The sequence below is a fragment of the Melanerpes formicivorus genome, unplaced genomic scaffold (genome assembly GCF_026170545.1).
Source record: "Melanerpes formicivorus ecotype bairdi unplaced genomic scaffold, bMelFor1.0.p_v2 SCAF_59, whole genome shotgun sequence".
Taxonomy (NCBI): Eukaryota; Metazoa; Chordata; class Aves; order Piciformes; family Picidae; genus Melanerpes; species Melanerpes formicivorus.
In genome coordinates this window covers 2,658,932-2,679,533 of record NW_027142411.1, presented here as the reverse complement: position 1 = coordinate 2,679,533, position 20,602 = coordinate 2,658,932, and the positions used below count along the sequence as shown (strand labels likewise).

General features: G+C 42.1%; 1 protein-coding gene across 1 annotated transcript in view; it reads left to right on the top strand.

The window, feature by feature from the left end:
• The window catches only part of MAF (MAF bZIP transcription factor), a 680,268-nt gene that overhangs the window by 142,096 nt on the left and 517,570 nt on the right, over window positions 1–20,602 (top strand). The window contains exon 3 of the mRNA XM_068161626.1: window positions 16,624–16,737. The gene's annotated coding sequence lies outside the window, so the exon portion shown is untranslated. The remainder of the gene's footprint in view (window positions 1–16,623; window positions 16,738–20,602) is intronic.

Below are 20,602 nucleotides of genomic sequence, written 5' to 3'. Positions count from 1 at the left end.
CAAGGCTTGCTTATTTCAACACAGGGATTTTCTTCCCACAGAGTTAAAAAGCAAAATATTGCAGCTGAAGACAAGGTTATTTTTATTAATTTAAAGTGTGTAGTGAATAACATAAACAAGTACAAAAAAGCCCCCCCACAAACTAGTCAATATAGGATATTTTTAACTGCTATTGCAGTCTCCACTACTTCTCTATTAACCATCTTAAGCAAAAATATGCCAGACCGTTTGGGTCTCAGTGTAATGATGTTGTGATTTATTGCACTCTTCGTTTCTATCCTGCAGCAATTACCAGAAGAGCTGATAATGGTCTGCAATTTGTTTTCCAGAACTGGGAGCAGCTGCCAGCGAGAGCTGCACACAGGGAAAGGCAGGGGCTGTTTACCTGTGCTGCTCAGCCAGGCCAGGGAGCACAGGTCAGGGACAATTCTCTCAGAGCACACCATGAGCACCAACCTGTTGAACTGATAACAGCTGTTTCTTCCAAGATGGTGCAGAGGGACCCAACAGTATCAAAACTGACTTGCTATAAAGTTTCTGTATAGGATACAACATATCTGTCTTTCTTCTCTCCAGGTCACTCATACTGATTTAAGACATGTCCTTGATCCCAAGCATCAAGTGACACCCCCCTCCCATCCCCATTTTTAGGAGTTTACAGCTCTAGCTATTGGTGCAGGTTCCCTATAATGGAATTTACTGTAAGCACTTGTTATAGTTATGTGGAATCTTTATGGGGTTAGAGATGTTTCCTGTTTTAAACTGGCTTCTTGATAACCTTGGTGTCAATGTATTGGGCCTCAAAGATGATCAAAGGACTGCGAAGCTTGCCACATGAGGGAAGGCTGAATTGGGTTTGTTCTGCCTTGTGAATAGAGGGCTTAGAGGAGACCTTATCACTGTGTTGGAGACTCTTTTTACAAGGAGTCACAAGGAAAAGATGAGGGCTAAGGGGTACAAGTTACAGAGTCAGTGGGATTCTCACTGAACTTTCAGCAACAACAGGAATATCAATGACTGCAGGCACTTCCATGCACTTTCACTTTGGCAAGGAGGCGTAAGTATTTTCCGACCATCCTTCTCTCCATTAAAAGCAAGTCTTTTCTTTACAGCTTATTTTGCTCCTAAACACTTCCAAAAGGTTATGCTGAAGTCACTTTTCAGCAAGTAACCAAAATAATCAGGTATTAATTACAGCTAAGAACAAGGTCCAAAGTGTGATTTGTCATAATTCTTCAGTTCACTTAGAGTAAATAGGAGCTTATCTGTGGGGCTGCCTAGGTTTCTTACTTCAATGATATCTGGAAAGTAAAGCTCAAGATCTTAGAGGAAACTTTGAACCCGCTACACTAGTTTAAACAAGTTTGTGGCCTTTGGCTTTTTAATCTTTCCCCTGGTTCCCTGTTAGATTTGAGTGATTGCCGAGAAGTGTAAAAGCCTGGAGATTGGATATTAATCTTGAAACTCTTCTTTGGATTCTTTTCCCAAGGAGGATGTCACACATTTAAACACTGCCTATCTAGCTGGGCACAGAAGAATGCTTCCCACTTTTATTTCAATGCTTATTCTCAGTGAGAATGGAAGAAACTGTACTTTGGAAGAGTAGAGAGTAGAGCTGTGAAGCAATATGAAGATGTCTTTGTTCAATGGCTGGCTGGCTTTGTACCCATTTTAAGCCTTTCTAATAGAGGTATCAAAATGTTTTTCAGTCTATCATTCATAAAGAAAGCATATACTTTTACCTTCACAGAATAAGCTGTCCCTCACATGGCAAGAGATCATGGCATTTAAATGTATCAACTGGCCTAAGAGAGACTACTAACCATTTGTCTACTCTGTTGTTTTAGCCACTATCACCTTTCTACCAGCCTTTTGAGGGAACAGCAATCTGAGTATGACTTCAGATAGGTTTGTAATGTAGAAAGTGGTTTGATTCTGAACAGATATATATTACTGCTGCTGTATTTTCTGGAGGAGAATATGTGGCACTTAAGAATACTTTATACAAACAAACCAAAAAAACCCCAACCCCCCCAGCCTACTTTTCCTGTTGGAAGTTCAGCTCGATAGTCATCTTGTGCTTTGGGAAACTTCACCTTGCATGCTAACCTTTCAGTCTTTTGCACACATAATTCCTGTTGGCTTAAGAATTCCAGCCAGTGCTCAACTGATATGAAACCCAGACAAACAGAACAAGTTAGTAATACAAATGATGCTTCCCATGTATGAATGTTTGTAACAATAATACCTAAGATTTATGCCTGGTAGCACTTTTTATCTCCAGCTGTGGCATATGGAGCAAGTTAGTAGTAGAAGCAAACTGGTAATTTAACTAAATTTCTTTCATGCCTGTTTATATAAGTGACCAAAAACGGTGCTTCTATTCATCCACAACTAGATGCAGGATCAAGGGTTTCTCAAGGACTGCAGAGGCTTTGAACTTACTCCTGCTTTAAGGGCAATAACCTCAAGCTTTCTTTTTGAAAGACTGTATGATGTGAAGAGAGCTGTCACTGATTCCAGTGCATTGAGTTTGGGCCCAGGTAAGACCCTGATATTTGCTGTGAGATGGCGATGCAGGAAAGCCTGACATCACTCCTAACAGGACTGAGCACACCAAAATGAAAGTTCAGCAAGGAAACCTGTGTATGTCTTAAAGGTGATGTCTTCCTTTGGTGCAAGTCACAGTAGGTCCAGTACAGTCCAGTTTCCCTCTTGATTTCTTGAGCCTGTGCTGATTCACCCTGTTTGGTCTGACCCTTTGCTCTTGACAGGCTTGCAAAGAGAAAAATGCATTTGCAAGTCTAATAATGTGGCTGAAACTGGTAATTACTGTACATACTTTTGGAAGATCTATAATATAATTAGCAGCTGTTGTGAGTTGCAGGATGACAATAAGAGAAGATTTATGTGCTTCCTTTTAACTTAAGCATGGTTTACTTCAATAAATACAATTCTGAGATAAGAATAAATGCATATTGCATTGGCCAATCTTCCCTGTGACACCGAGATATGTATTACCTCTTCCCTCCAATTATCCAAAATGATGTTGCTTTCCCTTTTTCTCTGCTTTGATTGCCTTCTTAAGTGTTCTCTGCCTGCCCTGCCAAAGCCCTGCAATTATCCCTACAAGTTAAACCTCTTGATTTTGGGTGGAGAAGTTGTGTAAATGTGCTGCCAGTGTGGCGGCTTGGTGAACCAAACTTTCTGCCCTTACATAACTTCCTTCATTAAGAGTCTCACCTGATAGTCTGAGGAAGCTTTGATTGTTTGAGTAAGAAAATGACTGAAACTAGTGAGCAAGACAGTTCTTACTGGCCTAGTCTGCCTCACCATCACTGTGTTGCCCAAGCTTGCTTCTGGTCTGCCTCTTTCTGTCTCTGATGTTCTAACACAGAGAAAATGTCCATTATATACAAGCCTTTGGGCAACCATTTTCCATCTCTTTAGACTTCATTAAGAAGAATCTGGCCTAAAGTGCTAGTGAATGAACTGTGATCAGGGCCTTCCTAGACCTTAAGACCCGAGGCAGGAGCCTGGCTGACGAGCTCTTTCTGTGTTACCTCCAAAGCTCAGAGGATTCTCATTCTTTTTAAAGGCCAGCTCCACCACAGCTGAGTGCACTTTCTGGCACAGCTTTAAGAACAAGTTCTATGAGAAGGCCCTCACCAAAATTTCATACCTTTCAGGCATGGTATCTCCAGCAGGACCAATGACTTAAGTTCCTCTGCTGACGTTTAGGACTGCAGCTCTCCCTACAGGAGTGTAAACCCTCTGTTGAGGGTCTTCCTTCCTTTCTATATATCTCTCTAATACGGTGAAGACAGATTCAGTCTATTGCCTTTCAAGCCTTCTGTGCTCAGAAGAGATTAAGATTTACATCTACTGCCTCCTCAGAGGAGGTGGAGTGAACATCAAAAGAGTAATGCAACTTGAAGTGTGAGCGAAGCTGATAAAACCCCATTCTCCTGAAACATCCTTGTTCCTGAGCTCATTGCACGAGGAATACATCTGCAACCCGCCAGCCTTTGGCTCAGTGGTAGTGTTGCTGTGCAGTTCACTGAGTGGAAACAATACTAGATGCACTTATGATAAACTCTTTGTTGGACCTCTAATCTCTGCATGGCTATGCTGATTTGAAATGTGAAAGCAGCCTACGTGCTGTGCAGCACCGTACAGCTCGGTTAGGTAATAACTAAAACGCCAAAGAAAAGATCATGGCAGTAATAATGGTGGTGATGATGATGATGATAAAACCAAAATGATGTAATTGGAAAATCTCTTGTGTTACCATTACTTAGTGTGAGCAATTCAGAGAAAAAAGCCTGGTGCCCAAATGTGGGATCAGGAAAGAAACTCCCAAGCAGCAAAATTAGAGGTGTAGTTAGTACGTAGGTCATAATGGAGCTTTCCGGGGTGGGGGGAAGAGGAAGCCTTAAAGATTTAAAACATTAAAGTTGTCTGAAGGTCAAAGAGAGTGGAATGGTGACAGTGTGCAACTCTGGGTTTGACTTTTCAGAGGTGTGAGGGGGGTAAACACTTGCTGTTTCAGCTGTTTATAAAAGCATCCCTGATTTTTTTCTCGCGGATGTTTTCCAAACACTACAATTTTACTCCCAGTTCGGAAATAATTCAACTGTTTTTCAGGAAGGGATTAGAGCTAATGAAAGCTTTTCTGCTGATTTTGATAGGATTTTGAAAATACTCTCAAAAGATAATAAGCTCTAACCACTATATTTTCTGGTTTGTTCCTCTAGTAGTAGCAGCACTGCTTTCTCTACAGATTGCAGGATGATCTGGGCCTTCGTCTAGCTCATGCTGAAGTCTTTCCACTCAAATAGAGTCCTTGGTGAAAAAAATTAGAGGTGATTATTCAGTAAACATAACACATTGTCTTTCAGTTACTCTTGCATTTGTTCCAAAGCCTGGTACAGGATGCTTAGGAGATGTGCATGGTGTTAGAGGCCTTTGTTTGAGTTCTATCCTTTTTGCTTTGCAGATTTTAAAGGTATTTTTAATATTTAACAAAAAAAAAGAGGAGGAAATGTCAGCATAGCTCAATTCCTTCATTTGTCATCTTGTCTCAGTTCTAACTGGAAGAGCCTGAAGAAGGCCCTATGGCCAACTTGTCAGCTCTAATCTCCCTTCCTACTCTTAGTGGGTATTTTATTAACACTTTTTAAGACTGTTTTGTATTTATTTTGCGGACTGCATGCTGAGGCAGCAGCCAGTTTGCTTCTCTTCATCTTTCTTCTGGCCCTGTGCTGCATGAGAGAGAGGTTGGCTCTTCTGCCATCAGAGTCCACAAATCACAGCCCAAGGGATTGTTGCAGTTTTCATAAATGTGGTGTTGCTTGAAAATTATAGACTGCAACTGCTCATTGCAGTTGTGTGCGGGGGCTGTAAATGGGGCCCTGTATCTTTCTGGTGACACTCATTCCCGCAACAGGCCTTTTAGGAAATTGGAAGGGAAATTAAACAAGAGCAAGGGGTGGCTTTCCTTTTATCTTTGACGTGCCTTCCTGAAATCCTTATCTATCATATTCAGGCAGAGATGTTACTGAAATGGTGGTGGATTTAGATGTTGTCTGTTTCCGAAGCTACAGAGCTGCTTATCCTGTGTGTTCTCCGAGGCAGATCTGTTGACAGGGTTTAGGTACACATGAAATTGTATGAATGATGGACATAGATGACGTGGCATCAATGGAATGTGGGATTTCTCCATATTCACTGTTCATTCATTTATCAATCAGCTTTCTCAAGCCCATTTTAAAGGCTCGAGCTGAACACAGGTAGGAACCATGGGCAGGAAATCGTTTGCAGGGAAGGCTGTGTGGTGACTTCATTTCTCTTGCACAGGAGATAAATGGACCGAATGCTCTGTTGTCCCCTTTGTTTGCTCTCTGGACCATGGATTCAGGCATGCAGGAGTAAACAACTCTACCTGCTTGGTTGCCCATTCCTTGCAGTGATTGTCTGTTCATCTTGTCCACTGGAGTAATTGCCTGAGCCAGTGCACAGGATGGTAGGTAGTGCATAGAAAACTAGTAAACTCTAATCCCATCTTCCCATCCCACATGAGGAAGGGAACTGCAAAGGAGAAGCGTGTTTCTGAGACTCAATGCCTTCTGGAGGTCATACATCTTACTCACCACTCTATGTGCTGGGATATGCCCAGTTCTAATCCAGCCCTGCAGTCCTGGCCTTCTTTCAAGTTTGGTTTGATGGGAAGAGCTCCTCACCTAAACTTACCTTTCTCTTCACCACAAAACTTGCCTGAAATGAACTCTGTGTTGACACTCATGCAAGCAAAAAAAAACCTCTGTCTGGAAAATCCTTTTTATATCTGTTCTACAGAAGAACACGTGTTAATTCTGGCTATGGCACATCCTCCAGGCCCACACCTCTGACACACCCAATATAAAGAGAGTTTGAACAAGAACTTACCCTGAAGGGTGGGAGGGATGCTCAGTTTTATCACCTTACCACACCCTAGGAGCAGTTCTAGTTTCCTCCAGGCCTTGTTAGAGCAACTAGGTTCTCTCCCTGCAAGCTGTAAGTGGTCTCTGAGCTGTGTTGTGTGTCACTTAGCAGTCTCGTGGTCCATTGTACTCTACTGAAAGAGAATAGCTGGGTACAAAGGCATCTTCTCACATAGGCTGGAAGTGATGAATTTAGCACCTTTCTGCTTCTCCAGCCAAACTGGAACCCTGACTTGAAACACCTGTGCCTCTCCAGCATTCCTGGTGTCAGTGCCAGTGGAGCAATGCCTTGCCTGAAACATGGCATGACAAACCCCCAGACACGCCTGGTGAGAACTGGCACAGATCTGTGGTTGCACTAACTGCTCTGCCAGGGCAAAGCCTTCCTCACTATGCCATGTTAAAACAGGCGTGAGCATATTAAAAGGCACAGTCAAAAGCAATGTTTCCCTTATCTTTTCTATTAGTATTGCTTTTGATTATCCTGAATGATAGATTTGCTTTTGATCTTTAATACCACATGCTTACTTCTCACTAAGCCCAAACAAGGAAAGCCTGTAACTCAGTTTCACTTTTGCTTGTCCCCTATTTCTTTTCATGTACAAGCACAGTGCTGCAATGTTCAGGCTGTAGGTGATGCCAAGGAAAATTGAAGTCCAAACCAAGAAGCTGCTTTCACAGGAATTATTTATTTAATTAAGGCAAATACAGAAAGCTTTCTGTTGCTCTTTTTCTTTCCTATTTAATAAATCTAAATTTTGGGTCAACACAACCTGACAGTGCTTATCTAAATAAAAGTGCAACAGTTATGGCAACAAGAGATGAACCTTAAATCAGAGGAGGAGGAGTATTTGGCTAGGAAGAAGGAAAGTGTCTGAAGCAAGAGGATTTGAAAGTCTTGCCATGTTCCCACTGAATTGGATATAAATTTTATCAGTGCCTTTGAAGCAAGTGGAATCAGACTGTAAATTAGTGACTCTGAATTACTTTACAATGCCTACTCAAATCTAGTGCTTCTAGCTAACTTCAGTTTTTAGCTGGAGAGCTAACTGGAGGGGTTATTTGGAGTTGCCTTAAACCTATATGCTGCTAAATGATTTACTGGATATCTAGATACCTATAATCCTAGAATTAGACCTACTGGGATATAAATCCCTGAAGCTCACAAGCAGTTAAATAAGAACTAACAGGAAAAAGAAAAACCATCTAATCCTTTCCATGCTAAGGTATATAATAGCACAAAATTGGAAAAATCCATCTTCCACACCGAATAAAGAGTGATTACAAATGAAGGCAAGAACATTATCCAAAAATATTAGGAGCTGGAGAAGTACTATGATGGAACAGAGCAACAAACAATTCCTGAAAGAAAGGGAAACTGCATAAATATTCAACTGTGTGTTTTAAAGGCTCTGAACTGACACTAAGTAGAGCTGCTTTTGTATTAAAATTCTTAGTGGACCAAATTCCACACTTTTAGTGCAAAGTTTTCCTTTTTGTTTTCTTTCTTTCTTTTTGTGTCAGGAGAGCATATACAAAGCTCTCATAAGCAGAGTGAAACCCTGGGCTGGATTCCTTAAGGCTGCAAAACTTTTCTGCCTTACCGTGAGCACATATAGACTGAATGGCCTGAGATAGAAGTCTAGCAGTCTGTCTCCAAAACCTATTCTGGGCAGGAGAAAAATACCTGAGGACTTTGGTGGCCTGAGAACCAAGCTCTGTTAGTATCCTTGTAGCTCTGTATTTTCTGCTCCAGGTGGGCTGATAATACAGTTGTCATTTTAGGCAGCCAAACTCAGGAATGAGATCCATGGTTTCAGTTGCATCACGCAGGTGGGCTGACCACATGTACTTTGGAGGGGTAAACACAACTGTGAGTCAGTCACAGAGCCACAAAAACTGATTTGGAAGGACCTCAGCATGATCCAGTGCTGATGCAAAATGCTGCATGGAACTGAAGAAAAGAAGAAAGGAAGTTTAAGCAGATAGAATGGTCCTTTGCACAGTTGTCACTGAAAGCAGGCAAATGGTGTTCCTTTGACAGTGTGTGAGGCAGCATGCAGAGCAGTATCGCAGAACAAGGCTTATCATGGTCACTGCAGTTATGCTATGGGAAAGGAATATGCTTCCATCCTAATTCCTGAAGTGTTCCTGGAAAAGCCAGCTGATGAACTGGCTGTGGTGTTTCCAGTACCTTGTCTGGTCATTCTGAAATAGATTTCACAAATATTTCATGGCTGTCAGGCGAGCTGATGAGGGAGCAAAGAAAGCTAAGAAGAATTGATTCTACCTTTTCTCTGCTATATATCCTTATCACCTTAATATTGCAGAAGTCCATCTGCATCCTGTAGTTCTGAGGCTAAGTAATTAGAAGCAATTCCCTCCATAAGGAGACTTGCATGGGAATAATGACAAATAGTTCTGGGTCTGGCCTTGCACCGCTCTGTATGAATGTAATTTTGTACCAAGTCACATTCATGTGCAAGCAGTGGATGCATTGCTTTGATCATCTAACAAAAGGAGCAGAGGCAGGTAATTAATTGTGGCTAGGGTTTGCCCAGTATTCACAAGTAGGAGGGGGTTGTGGCTATTCTGCCTCTGGGGCTGTCTTTGCATAATTTCCTTTGTTTGGTAACACAATGCACATTCCAGGCGCCGGGGAAGAGTCACAGAATCCCTTTATGGTGGGACCCGTGTGGATGTATTTATGGCCAGATTCTGCCCCCTGACCTGGGTTGTGTGTCGGTGCAGGAGGAGCAGTGGGCACCTGTCCGTTTCAGGAGGTGGTAATAAGCTTTGGCCAGATGTGGTATGCTAAAATCCTGCTCTTCCCAAAGTGCTCCAAATCCCAAGGCAATTTCATGTGTTTTGCCCTTCAGCAGATGGTTTATGTTAGTGAGTTGTGGAGTCAGCATTTCCCATGATAAATCTTATTCTACAATAGACATTATTGAAATAGAGAAGTAACTGGGTTCACAGAGCAGGGTTCTTCCTGTACCCCACTGCAGGTTGTGTGTCCTCCTATGCCGAGGCCTTAGCATTATTCATTAGAGACTATTTGGTGAGCCTGGAGGATGTGCAGCAAAGCCACCGCTGACTCCAGCCCTTCTGAAACTTGCTGATAAGTCAAAAGAGCTTCCTTAGAGGTTTTCTTTCTCTTGGAGATGCATATTTTAAGTGCTCCTCCAACAAATACCAACTGGAGCAAAAGCAGATAAATGTTAAGCTTCCTTTGCATTCCACAAGAGGTCCCAGCTGGTCTTTCTCTTCCAGCGGCAACCCTGGGGCAGGAGGCAATGCTTTTTATTTCCTCTCACAGTATGCAAAACAAAACCTTAACAAGGCTTGACATAGACATTCTTCTCCATGTGTCATTCAGGGGGTTTTCCCTAAAAATCACACTGGATGCTGGGTGGCCCTAAAATGTTCTATGTGCTTTGGCTGAAATTCTAGTCAAAGTTTTATCACAGGGCTTTGCACATGGATGAATTTCAACCATAGTTTCTGTTTCACCTCTATTGCTGATTTTTAAGGCCAGCAGAAACCATTATAATAATCTTGGCTGACTCCCACAAGCCAGAGGGTTTTGCTTAGTGATTCCTGCATTGCGCTTGTGGTAGAACTTTAGCACATGGTTTATAAATACATTCAACCTTGATTTAAAAACTCACGTGACAGTGAGTTTGCCCTGGATAGTTTACTACCCATCCTGGCTTGTTCTTGTGGATCAATTATCTGACCTACAGAATTTAAGCTGTGGAAGAAAAGGAAGCAGAATGTAAGTGGTGTCTCCCTCCACAACCCCCAAATCACCTCAAAGGGGACTAAGGATTGCATCTAGAGAGATTTATTTTTTAACAAATCAGTGCACAAATGTTTTCAGAATTCCAGAGAAGCAGCACATTAAAGCAAGCCACCCTGAGAGCTGGAGCTCTTGCTCTGAAATACTTCTACTGAGGTTCCTACATGTTGTAAAAAATTGCAGTTTTTTTCTGGCAGTTGAAGTGTCTGTTTATATGCTTGGAGACTTGATTCTAGCAAACAGTGAAGAAATTGATGCTCTTGAGCAAGCCAGAGCAGAACTAAAAGTTGACAATCTGCTTTCAAAGGAAAAAAGCCTGTGTCACATGTGCTGGAAAAGCATCTTCATTGACAGTGGTGGTGCTGCAGTCAACCTCTGTCTAATTAGACCTTTAGCCACGTTATGAAGTCAAACCCCTGTGAGCTTGTCCTTCTGGAGGCTTGTTGAGTCCATTGCACTAATTTCTGTTTCAGTGAACGGGGTCCTGATATTCACATATCAAGCCTCCCATGGTGGTGGTGTTTTTTGCTCACTATGGGAATATGTGGCATGAGTGTGGAGCAGTGGTCCCAGCCTTTGCTCAGCACCCCACAGGCAGCACCACCTTTTGCCTTCCTTGTTAACTTGGAGCACTGTGGAAGCGTTCACTTCGGTCACAGAGCATGCTGAAGGGCTCTTTGGGTGGCATGCTGGCCTTGAGCCATGGCAGCAACTCTCTGCTCTCACTGCTAATCAACTTTTGACTGTACAGAGGGCAGGGTACCAAAAAGTTATGTAACATTAGACAAGTCCAGGTTAAGGTCCTGTGATAATGACATAAGTGCTGCCTGTACCAGCAATTGCTCTCTTTAATTGGTGGTTGTTTTTTTTCTTACTTTGTAAATGTTTTATCAAAGTTCAGAAGTAGTTCAGTAGTTACAAGCACAGGGGGAAAAAAACCTCATCAGCTGGAGCCTAAGTTAATATTTGCACATTCATTTAAGACTTTGCTTGTGGATGAGAAGAATAATTGCATCAATAGTAATTGATTGGCCATTCATATCTGTAGCAGCTGTTAAGCCACTGTGAACTTGCAAATGGGACAGGTGGTATAAAACTGACCAGGTACCATAAGACTTCAACAAACCCTAGAGAACCACCAGGAGGTGGCCAGGAGCACCAAGAGTGTTCTGCAAGTGCTGTTACTGCATTGGTATGACATGCAGAGCCCTTAAAATGGAAGGCAAGTAGCCAGTGATTTCCTACATTTTCCCTGTATCAAATCATACAAAATTTGTGATTAGAGGAAGTGTCCTGGAAAAAAAAAATGAGCCTCTTATTTTCTAACTGGACTATCCAAACTTAAACTGAAGTCAAAGGTCTTGGTGCTTCATTGGCAAGGAATTAAAGAAAACAAATTACATCCTTTGTAGGTTTATCTTTCACTTAAGCATCCCATCTGTCAATAATTAGCTGATACTGGGACTAGAATGTTTCTGTGTCTCTGGCAAGGAGCATTTTACATTTCCTGTAGCGTCCTTGCCTTTAAAATGTTGTCATTTACTAATACAGTTGTTCCCTATGCTTATATTAGAGACTATCTGAATCACCACAGTGCTAATTATTTTTTAATGGTATGTAAATGTCAATATAGTACATACAGATTTATATATGCAAAGGAGTCTCTAGGACAATAAAGAGAAGGAAAAAAACCAAGCAAACCTATTGACCTTAGCTGGCTGGTAAAATCTTCATGTGAAAATAAGACATCAGAGAGAAAAATCCTCTCCTCTGCTTTCAGTTTCCGGATTGATGTATGTCTTAGATTATATAAGAGGAAGATTTTATTGCTCTGACAGCGCCCAGTGCTGGCAACAGAGAGACTTATCCTCAAGTTCCACAACAAAAGTCCCTTTGACACTACTGGGACAGTGATTCCACCCGGTGAGTGCTGGTCTGTGAGATACAAAGTGCAGCTCTTCTGCAGGTGTGATTCTCTCTGACCCATTCAAATGACAATAAGTGAGAACTGTCTCAAGGCTCCAGTTATTCCCATCTGGTAAAGGAAGGATGCACTTGACACAGGTGTCTACTGGCCTTTTCAACCCTCAATGGCCAATGTCCAACTGGCTCAGTGGTAGGACTACTCACATAGGAAGAGGAAACTGCCCTCTGTGCACACTTCCTTTGACAGCTAATCCTTGTACCACGAAGAACCTGTCTGAGCTATTTCTACATGCTTCAGATTCTGTTGCTTATATAGAGAAAAACTCTGATGCAGATATTTGCAGCCCATTTTCTCCTAAGCAACCTGGAAGAACTGGCTACTATTTGCACTAAACTCTGAAATCAGTAGTCTCAGAGCAGTGTTGAATAAACCCCAGCATGCTCTAGCTGTGCTTCTCAGGTTTTGTCCTTTCATTTATTGTTTTTTCCTAGCAGGGAAAAGCCTTAAGCACAGGTGGCTGCTGTGGTTCTTTATTTCTGCTGATAGCTATTGACCTGCCAACTGGCTATTCTCTTGGTAATAGTAAACAGGTTCCTAATGGTTAAACTTCCCTCTATTTAAATTCTGTAGTCCAAAAATAATCTAGTATTTTATTAGCCAGGGAACATATTATTAAACACATACATCATTCTTACCAGACTGTACCTCTGTAAACCTATGCAGTTTTAAGTCAATATTTTAGGTTTTGTTGGATTTTTTTTTCTTTCTCTCCTACAAATTTTGAGGTAGGACTCCAAATAATGGAAATTAAAAAGTGAATTGAGGGACTGGTATGTGAGTAGAAGGCCTGGGAGCTAGAAGCTATACACAGTTTTGACAGTATGTTTGAAGCTACATGAGAAGGATTATCTGACAAGTAGCAGACTCCTTGCTGGTTAAGATAGACTCACAAGTCAGCAGTTGATTTCAAGGGGTGTATTTCTCTGGATTATCTTGGTTTAGATGAGTTATGATGCCTAGGGGCTTACTTATTTATTTATTTAGTGCTATTTACATTACTTAAATTCTAAAGCATCCATCATACTTTCTCAAGTATTAAAAGAAACTCAAAGTCTCCCTGGCATCAGCTAGGTGACCTCCTGAGTTGACTTGTTACGAAGGGACCAGAGCTTTCATATGTTAATGTGATCTGGGCAAGACCTCCTCTGGTATAGCCAAACCATATGGAATTTATTTCTCAGTCGGTACAGGGGAGAACTCCAGGCTATGGTAATGCTCTCCTTGACTTTCTGAGTCTTTGTGAATGAGTGCTAATGCTCGTGGAGCTGACAGACTGCTATCACAGCCTGGGCCGAAGTACAATCCAGCAGGCTCTGGTCAGGCTCTTGCACACGCTGCTCTGCCAAAGGACTTCAGCCTTCACCTACAACACCCTTGTTTTTCCATTACTAAGACTTTCCTAAACATACAGCGCCAAAGAGACATATTAACACATGCATACATGCCAGAAGGCACAGTATGTCTCTGTCACCAGGAAGCACACTTGTTATTTAACAGTGGATAGAACTATCCGTGTTTGTTTTTCACCTGAGTTAGGCTTAGCCACCATAGTTAATATCATTTAGGTCACCTCATACGTTATAGAAGTGAACTGTAGCTGGCTGGCACGCCCAGACTTCCTTTTTCCACAATGATGGGAAAAGACAGCTTTACTCTTTCTTTCATTGCCTTATTTGGATGTCACACAAGTCCTATTGTGGGCTTTTAGGAAGGTTCAGCATTGATGGCCCCATTCATCTGGTCATCCCCCTGCATAGCCAAAAATCCATGGGTTATTACAACCAATGGCTTCTACCACTCACATGGCTGCTGCTTCTCTCCAGTGAAAGTATCTTGTCTCTCATTCCTCAAGAGGGAAGCTATCTCAGTGAGAGGCAGTGAACCAAGTGGCCTAGTCTAGGAATGAGATCTGGGTCAAAGCATGGTTGTGTTGTTGTTTTGTTGGGTTTTTTTTCCCTTTGGTAAGTTGTAATGACAAGAAGTTGTGCATTCTAAAATCTTTCCTCTTTTGTGAAAAATTCAAGTGTTTGGAAATTGTGATTTGCCAAGAAGTGTTTTTCCAAATCCAAACTTTTTAGTCTTTTATGACACATATCCCACCCCCATTCCAGGTAAAATTTTACAAGTGTATTTCTGGCTTTTTAGTGTAAATCCAAACTTCTCAGGCCACAGGAGCCCTTCTTGTGAATAATGAAAGCCAATGTGGGGAAGTAAAGAGGAGAATAAGCATGGGCATAATTGATTCTGGGATGGGAGAGTGGCATCAGAGAAGGGGCACTACTCCGGCAACCTTACCCTTGCCAAGTGTCCCTGTAGCAAGGCTCTTCCACCCAGGCTCTTCCTCCTGAGGCCATCCATCCCATGGCACTGCTATTCCCTGCTCCTCTTGCAGGGATCATGCTGGTAGGGTCCCCACAGCCGACTTAAGGAAAGTAAACTCTGTGTTGAGTTGCATGGCTTCCACCTTAAAGCACTGCATGAAATTTGGGAGCTCTGTGGGGCACCCGGCGCCGCTTGTTAGCCTGTCCTTACATCTCAGCAGCAGCCTGGCCAACCCTCTGCTCTTTGTGCCTCTGCTGTGCCCCAAACACCACAGGCACAAATAATTTTGGAGAAGTCTGTACTGCAGTTTGATTTAATAAATCCCTCTAATAAGTGCAACAAAGGAACAGAAAAGATCCCTTTGGTGGCTGAGCCAGCTTAAACGAGCAGAATGCTTTATAATTAACAATCCAGTGGTTCACTTCACATGCTTGGCTTTACAAAGAGCAAAGTGAAAAATACGTAACAAATATCCAGAGAACTCTTTGTTTTGAAGGAGTATAGAGGTGCTGTGCTACCCACTGACCACCACCAGCCATCATAAGGCCATGCAGCTCTAGGTCGCTCTCACGAAATGGTTGCCAATATTCTCTCAGCAGACTCTCTATTGATTGCATAAATACAGTGCAGTACCCATGAGGTAGTGTTGACCTGTCACATAGTAAAGATGTGGCAAGCCCCATAATTCATTACCAGTTGGAAATAGAACATCATTGGAGAGATAAGGATAACAATGACTTTCCATCCAATGATAAATTACTAGCAGCTGCATTATTTTCCCTCACTTATATATGGCCCTCTTTATTGAATTTAGCTTGAGATAAATAAATGATCTGCCAGGAGCCTGGTTAATATTACTTCTCTGGGACCCATTTCAGGCCCAACTAGGCTTTTGCTGATAATATCTTTAAGCTTTTCAGTAGGGAGAGACATAACATTTGTTTCTGACAAGAACCCTGTGTCGCCTTATCTGTTTCATTTGAGAGGCCGTCGACCTCAGCTTCTTTAGTTAAAATGAGAGCTTTACTGGAGAGGCTAAGTTCTTGAACTTGACTCTCTTCTTACAATGAGATTATATGTCCTGGTTGTAAATTTGAAGCCACACATGATATACAGTTATTCTTAGCATTTCCTGTTGATCACAGGGTGCTATTGATTGCTCCTATTTTTGAATCTTTCTCCTGTTGGTTTGAAAAGGAGTTCCATCTTTTTGATACCCTTTTTCACTCCCCTCCCCCTATCATCTGTGAACTTGTCAATGCCCACTTACATTTAACTTCATGCATTTGTTCCATGTGAAAATGAGTTGGTTTTTCACAGTCTCTCCCTCCTCCTCCTCCCGTAGAAAAGACACCTTAAAAACACATATCCACTCCGTCAAAAAATAAGAGTAAGGTTAGTCTGAGAACAAAAGATTAACTCTTTCTGTGGAGCAGGATGCCAAGGAAGGCTCTTGGACTCCTGAAATTCTTTTTGTTACCATTAATAATTTCTCTACTGTGTCAGTGATTCTGGCTCTGCCAGATACTGTTGGAAAAGATGAGGCAGGCAGAGCATGGAGCAAAGGTGAGAGGCAGCAGGCGCAGCCGGCCTGTGCTGCGCTCCCACAGTAGCTGTTTGGATACCTTGAATGTGGTATTTTTGTTATTTCTGGGAAGCCCTATCATCAGGTTATAGATTAAAATCAGACAGTTGCCATTTTTCATTCGGTGTGAATTAGAGGAAATTAAACCCAACCACTTCTGATAAATCCTCTCATAAATAAACGAGCTGGCGGTGGTAAATACAAGTCCAGCCACAGTTTGATTCACATTATGGAGAACAAAGAACAAGTTTTTGTTTCTCTGTTTTCACACTCCATCATCATTATTGTTATTTACACTATAGTAATGCCTAAAGGCTCCAGCTGAGTTTGGAGCCCCCACCTGCTAAATGCGTAATCAGATTTGTCTTTAAGAGTTTGCAGGAGGAATAAGGCAGAAAGAAAAGGGAAAAACTGATTATACTTTCCTGTCCCTTTTATTTTGCAGGCAGGAAACTGAGGCACAAAGAAGAAAGCAGCTTGCTCAAGACAGTGAGGGAAAGTCTTCAGCCAGGCTGGCAACTCGTTGAAGATCATCTCAGCTTCTGCCAGCTGCCTTGACGTAAGATTGTTTCCTGCAGTGTTTTTGGGGGGTCACCTGTCTCCTTTGTGCTTTCCCACTAGGCAAAAGTTAGAAGATAAAATGGGAATATGATAATAAATCTCTTTTATCTGATGCTAGAAGAATTCGTGGTTAGGAAAAAAGGCACACCCTAAACAGCATCTTGCATGGATTTGTGTAGGGGAAGATATAATCTGTGTGCATAGTAATTTTACTTGGAAAAGTGTCTCGTCTTGCAATGAAATAAGGAAAATTTGCCTTTTTGTATAATGGGAGCACCTTTGGCATGTACTGGCCATTTCCCATGGCAAAGCAGAAGCTGAGAAAGTCTTGCACAACCTTTCCTAAAAGGCAGAAGATTAATATTTATTAAATCAGAAAAAAAGGATAGTCATGTGCCACACCATCTGTGTGGCACAGGGAACCACTTCTTGTTTATCTGCAGAGACTGCCAGCATCTTCTCACCAATAATTATTAGCTAAACTCTTCAGAAATTAATTTCACACACAATCACAAACACAGCCAGCAGGAAAAAAAAAGAGAGAGAGAGAGAAAAAAAACTAAAAGGTGGAGGATATCAAATAAATGATTTGCTGGCAATGAATGATAATTCACTTTCCATTTCTGCTGTGCTGCCATTCTAACGTTTCCCTGAGTACCCTGGAAGTATCAGGATGAGATTCACACACTTGCACAAAGCCCAATTAAAGAGGCTTCATGCAGAGCTTTCCACAGAAGACTGAATTAGCTCTTGTGCCCTTGTGTACACATGATGTGTGAGCAAAGGGAGGGGAGGAGGAGGACTGCAGCAGGATGCTTATGTTGTAGTAGTCCCCAGAGCCAACTGGGACAATGTTTCCAGGGGTTTCTGTCCACTGTTTCTAGTAGCTTTGTCACCAGATTACTTTGCTCATCAGATCCTTCTAGGTGATGTCCTGTTTGGACCTGGTGGTGTGTGGGTTGCTTCTTGGAGGGGTGAAGTAATCAGACAGCCCTCACTTCTAGCCCAGCTGTGGCATTGCAGCAGGAAGTGGTGATACATATCACTGGAAGAGTTTACCCTGGTGAATCATTCTTACTCAGGTCACTGTGCAGCGGTGGGTAAATGCAGCCTCTCCATTTTGTGAGCCTAGAAACAAGAATGCTGAAGTGACTTGACCAGCATCTAGGGAGGTTCAGCTGGGAATAAAACCCATTTGAACTGTATTAATAGAACAACTTTCCTTGCTAAGAAGTGACTGGTTTCTTCCTGTAGCATGGGCAATGACTCTCTGTTACTTAGCCAGGTGCCATTCATATGTTTTGTGGTTTTTTTTCACTCTGCTGGTCAGGACTCTTGATCCACGTTGCCATTTCCACAGAATTGTTTTTTCTACACAAACCATGCCTGTTACACAAAGTGATTTCTTCATCCACTGTGAGGCTACCAGAGAAGTTAATGTTTAGTGTGCTGCTGAGAGGTTTTACAGCATTGCTGTCAGTACCTCTTTGACAAGGATCTTCTGCAAACTCTGGCAGAGGAAGTAAGGCTTCTGTATCTCCCTCTAAATCTAGTTTGGTTCAGCTGAACCACAGACTCCTTGTCTTTTGACTTAGTCAGCCTCAGCTCTGTCCATCTACGTGCAGTAACACTGCAGTAACTTCCCTGCTAGTCATCGGGTGTCATCCTTACAGTCAATTAGACCCACACTTAACTCGTCTTTGGTGATGATTATTACTCCTCCTGCTGGAGTCACCACCTTTACAGCTGGTTTGCAGTAACAGACCACACCAGTGCTCTGCAGTTCACTTCACTGTAAGGTGTGCCAGTTTAAGGTGCCTCCTTCAGTGGTGGCTCAAGAGCAGTGGTGGGGTGTTAGTCATTTGCAGTGCTACTCACAGGGACCTGGGCCAAGGCCAAAACCCCAATTCAGGTTATTGCTGAGCAAGGAGAACACCACTGACCTTGTCATAAATTAGCAGCCCCCGTCCCTGTACCACCAGCTGTCCAGATCAGGCTTCTAAAGACCAATTCTATCTGCTGAAATTGTTTTGGGTTTTGTTATTTCAACTCTGTGGTCTCAGAGGAGCAAATTCCTCCACAATTTTGCCTTCTCATCAGCCAAAAACACCACCCTGTGCTGTGCACTAAGAACGCTGGAGGACAAGGCTGTCTTTAAATGAAAAAGCCCTGCCTTTTCCTCTTTGCATTCAGACAAGTTAAACATGACTTCTTGCTTCTGTCATTCATCCTATTAAGAAAACCTCAGACTGCCAAGTGCAACCTCATTTGCCAGTTTCCAAGGGATGGCAAGCATTTATAGCTGAATCATACACCCTGAAGGAAGGGCCTTATCTGATGTGGTACACCAGGCTTAATGGGCTGGTATATGCAGCTGCATCACCTTGGGTAAGAACTTCAACAGAGCCTCTTATAAATAGTACACCTGATTTTACATGCATTGTGCCGTAGGACACAGGTGTTTATATTTACACACTTAGTACTTAGCTGCTTTAAGTGCTTCTTTGGAGGTAGGATCTAATTGAACAGTGTTCTAAGCTGCTTTATTCAGTTTGAAGTTCCAGCTCTGCAGCAAGGTTTTGGATCAAATGTAGTCTGACCAGTTCTCATGGTCCCTCAGCCTTACTCGCAGGACAGAGATGTATTTGTGCGTTGATGACGTAAGAGTGAAGGAGGACTTTCTTCAGTGCTGAACAAGTTGTTCTGATGATCTACCCAGAAAGCCCCAAGTGTGCTTATAACTGTAAAATTTCCTTTTATTTTTTTTCCCTTGAGCAGATGGAAGACTTAGATGGAAAGGAATAAAAACATAATTTGCCAGAACCCTCAATTAATCATAATCAAGTTTGTGCATGTTATACTCTACAAGGGTAACAACAATGAAACACAGGGAGAAAAGGATGCTTTCCTCAGGCAATTCTGAGGACATAAAAGCAATAAAGAAGCATACTTCAAAATAATGTGGAGATATATGACTGCACTAAATAAAAATGCTTCTTTAACGTACTGTAAAAATAAAGATGTTTAGTTAGATTTATCATTCTTGTTAAGAATGCAAATTCATCCCCTGGACCGTGCTATTGACTCTGAAAGCATCCAAGGGATGGCTAGGGCCCACTATTTTCTGTAATCAATTAAGCATTGCTTCATTTGCTAAGGGCTAGCTAGATGATTCCTTCTTTGTACCTCGAGGTAATAATATATAGAATCAGTCAGGGTTGGAAGGGACACCTCACACTAGATCAGACTGGCCAGAGCCTCATCCAACCTGGTCTTAAACACCTCCAGGGATGGGGGACCTTGATCCAGGAGTCAGAGATTTCTGACTTCTACACTGTATTTAAGCCATCTATTAATTTAGCACAGTGAGAGGAGTGGTTTGCATATTAATTTGCACGAGTCACATCCAAACCTGTGAAAATAACATAGGGGTTTTTTAAACTAGTTTTGCAGATAACAACACATGTTAGTTGAAAGCAACCCCACTCCCCAAATCTTGACTTGATTGACTTGGAAACATTCAGAACCAGGGAGATTCATTTCTGCAGCCTCATTCAACCATTGCAATGAGCAAATGAAACAATTGTTTTATTTGTAAGATGAGATTATCCCTTGAAGGCAGATAGAAGGATACTGCCTACAGAACCCCATTTGCAGGCACAAAGAGTGCTTAGTCAATTTTTGGCATTGACACTGAAGCTATTAGTTTTGGATATGAGTTCACTGCTGTAGATTTCCAGTTCGTTCATGGAGGGCCTATAAATTGCACATAGAGCTTCATTAGTTGCCTCAGAAAAGAAGCAAAAGAAGTGTCAGGCCCTTAAAACTGTGTGTACACAGAATGGCCATTGATTACACTGAAT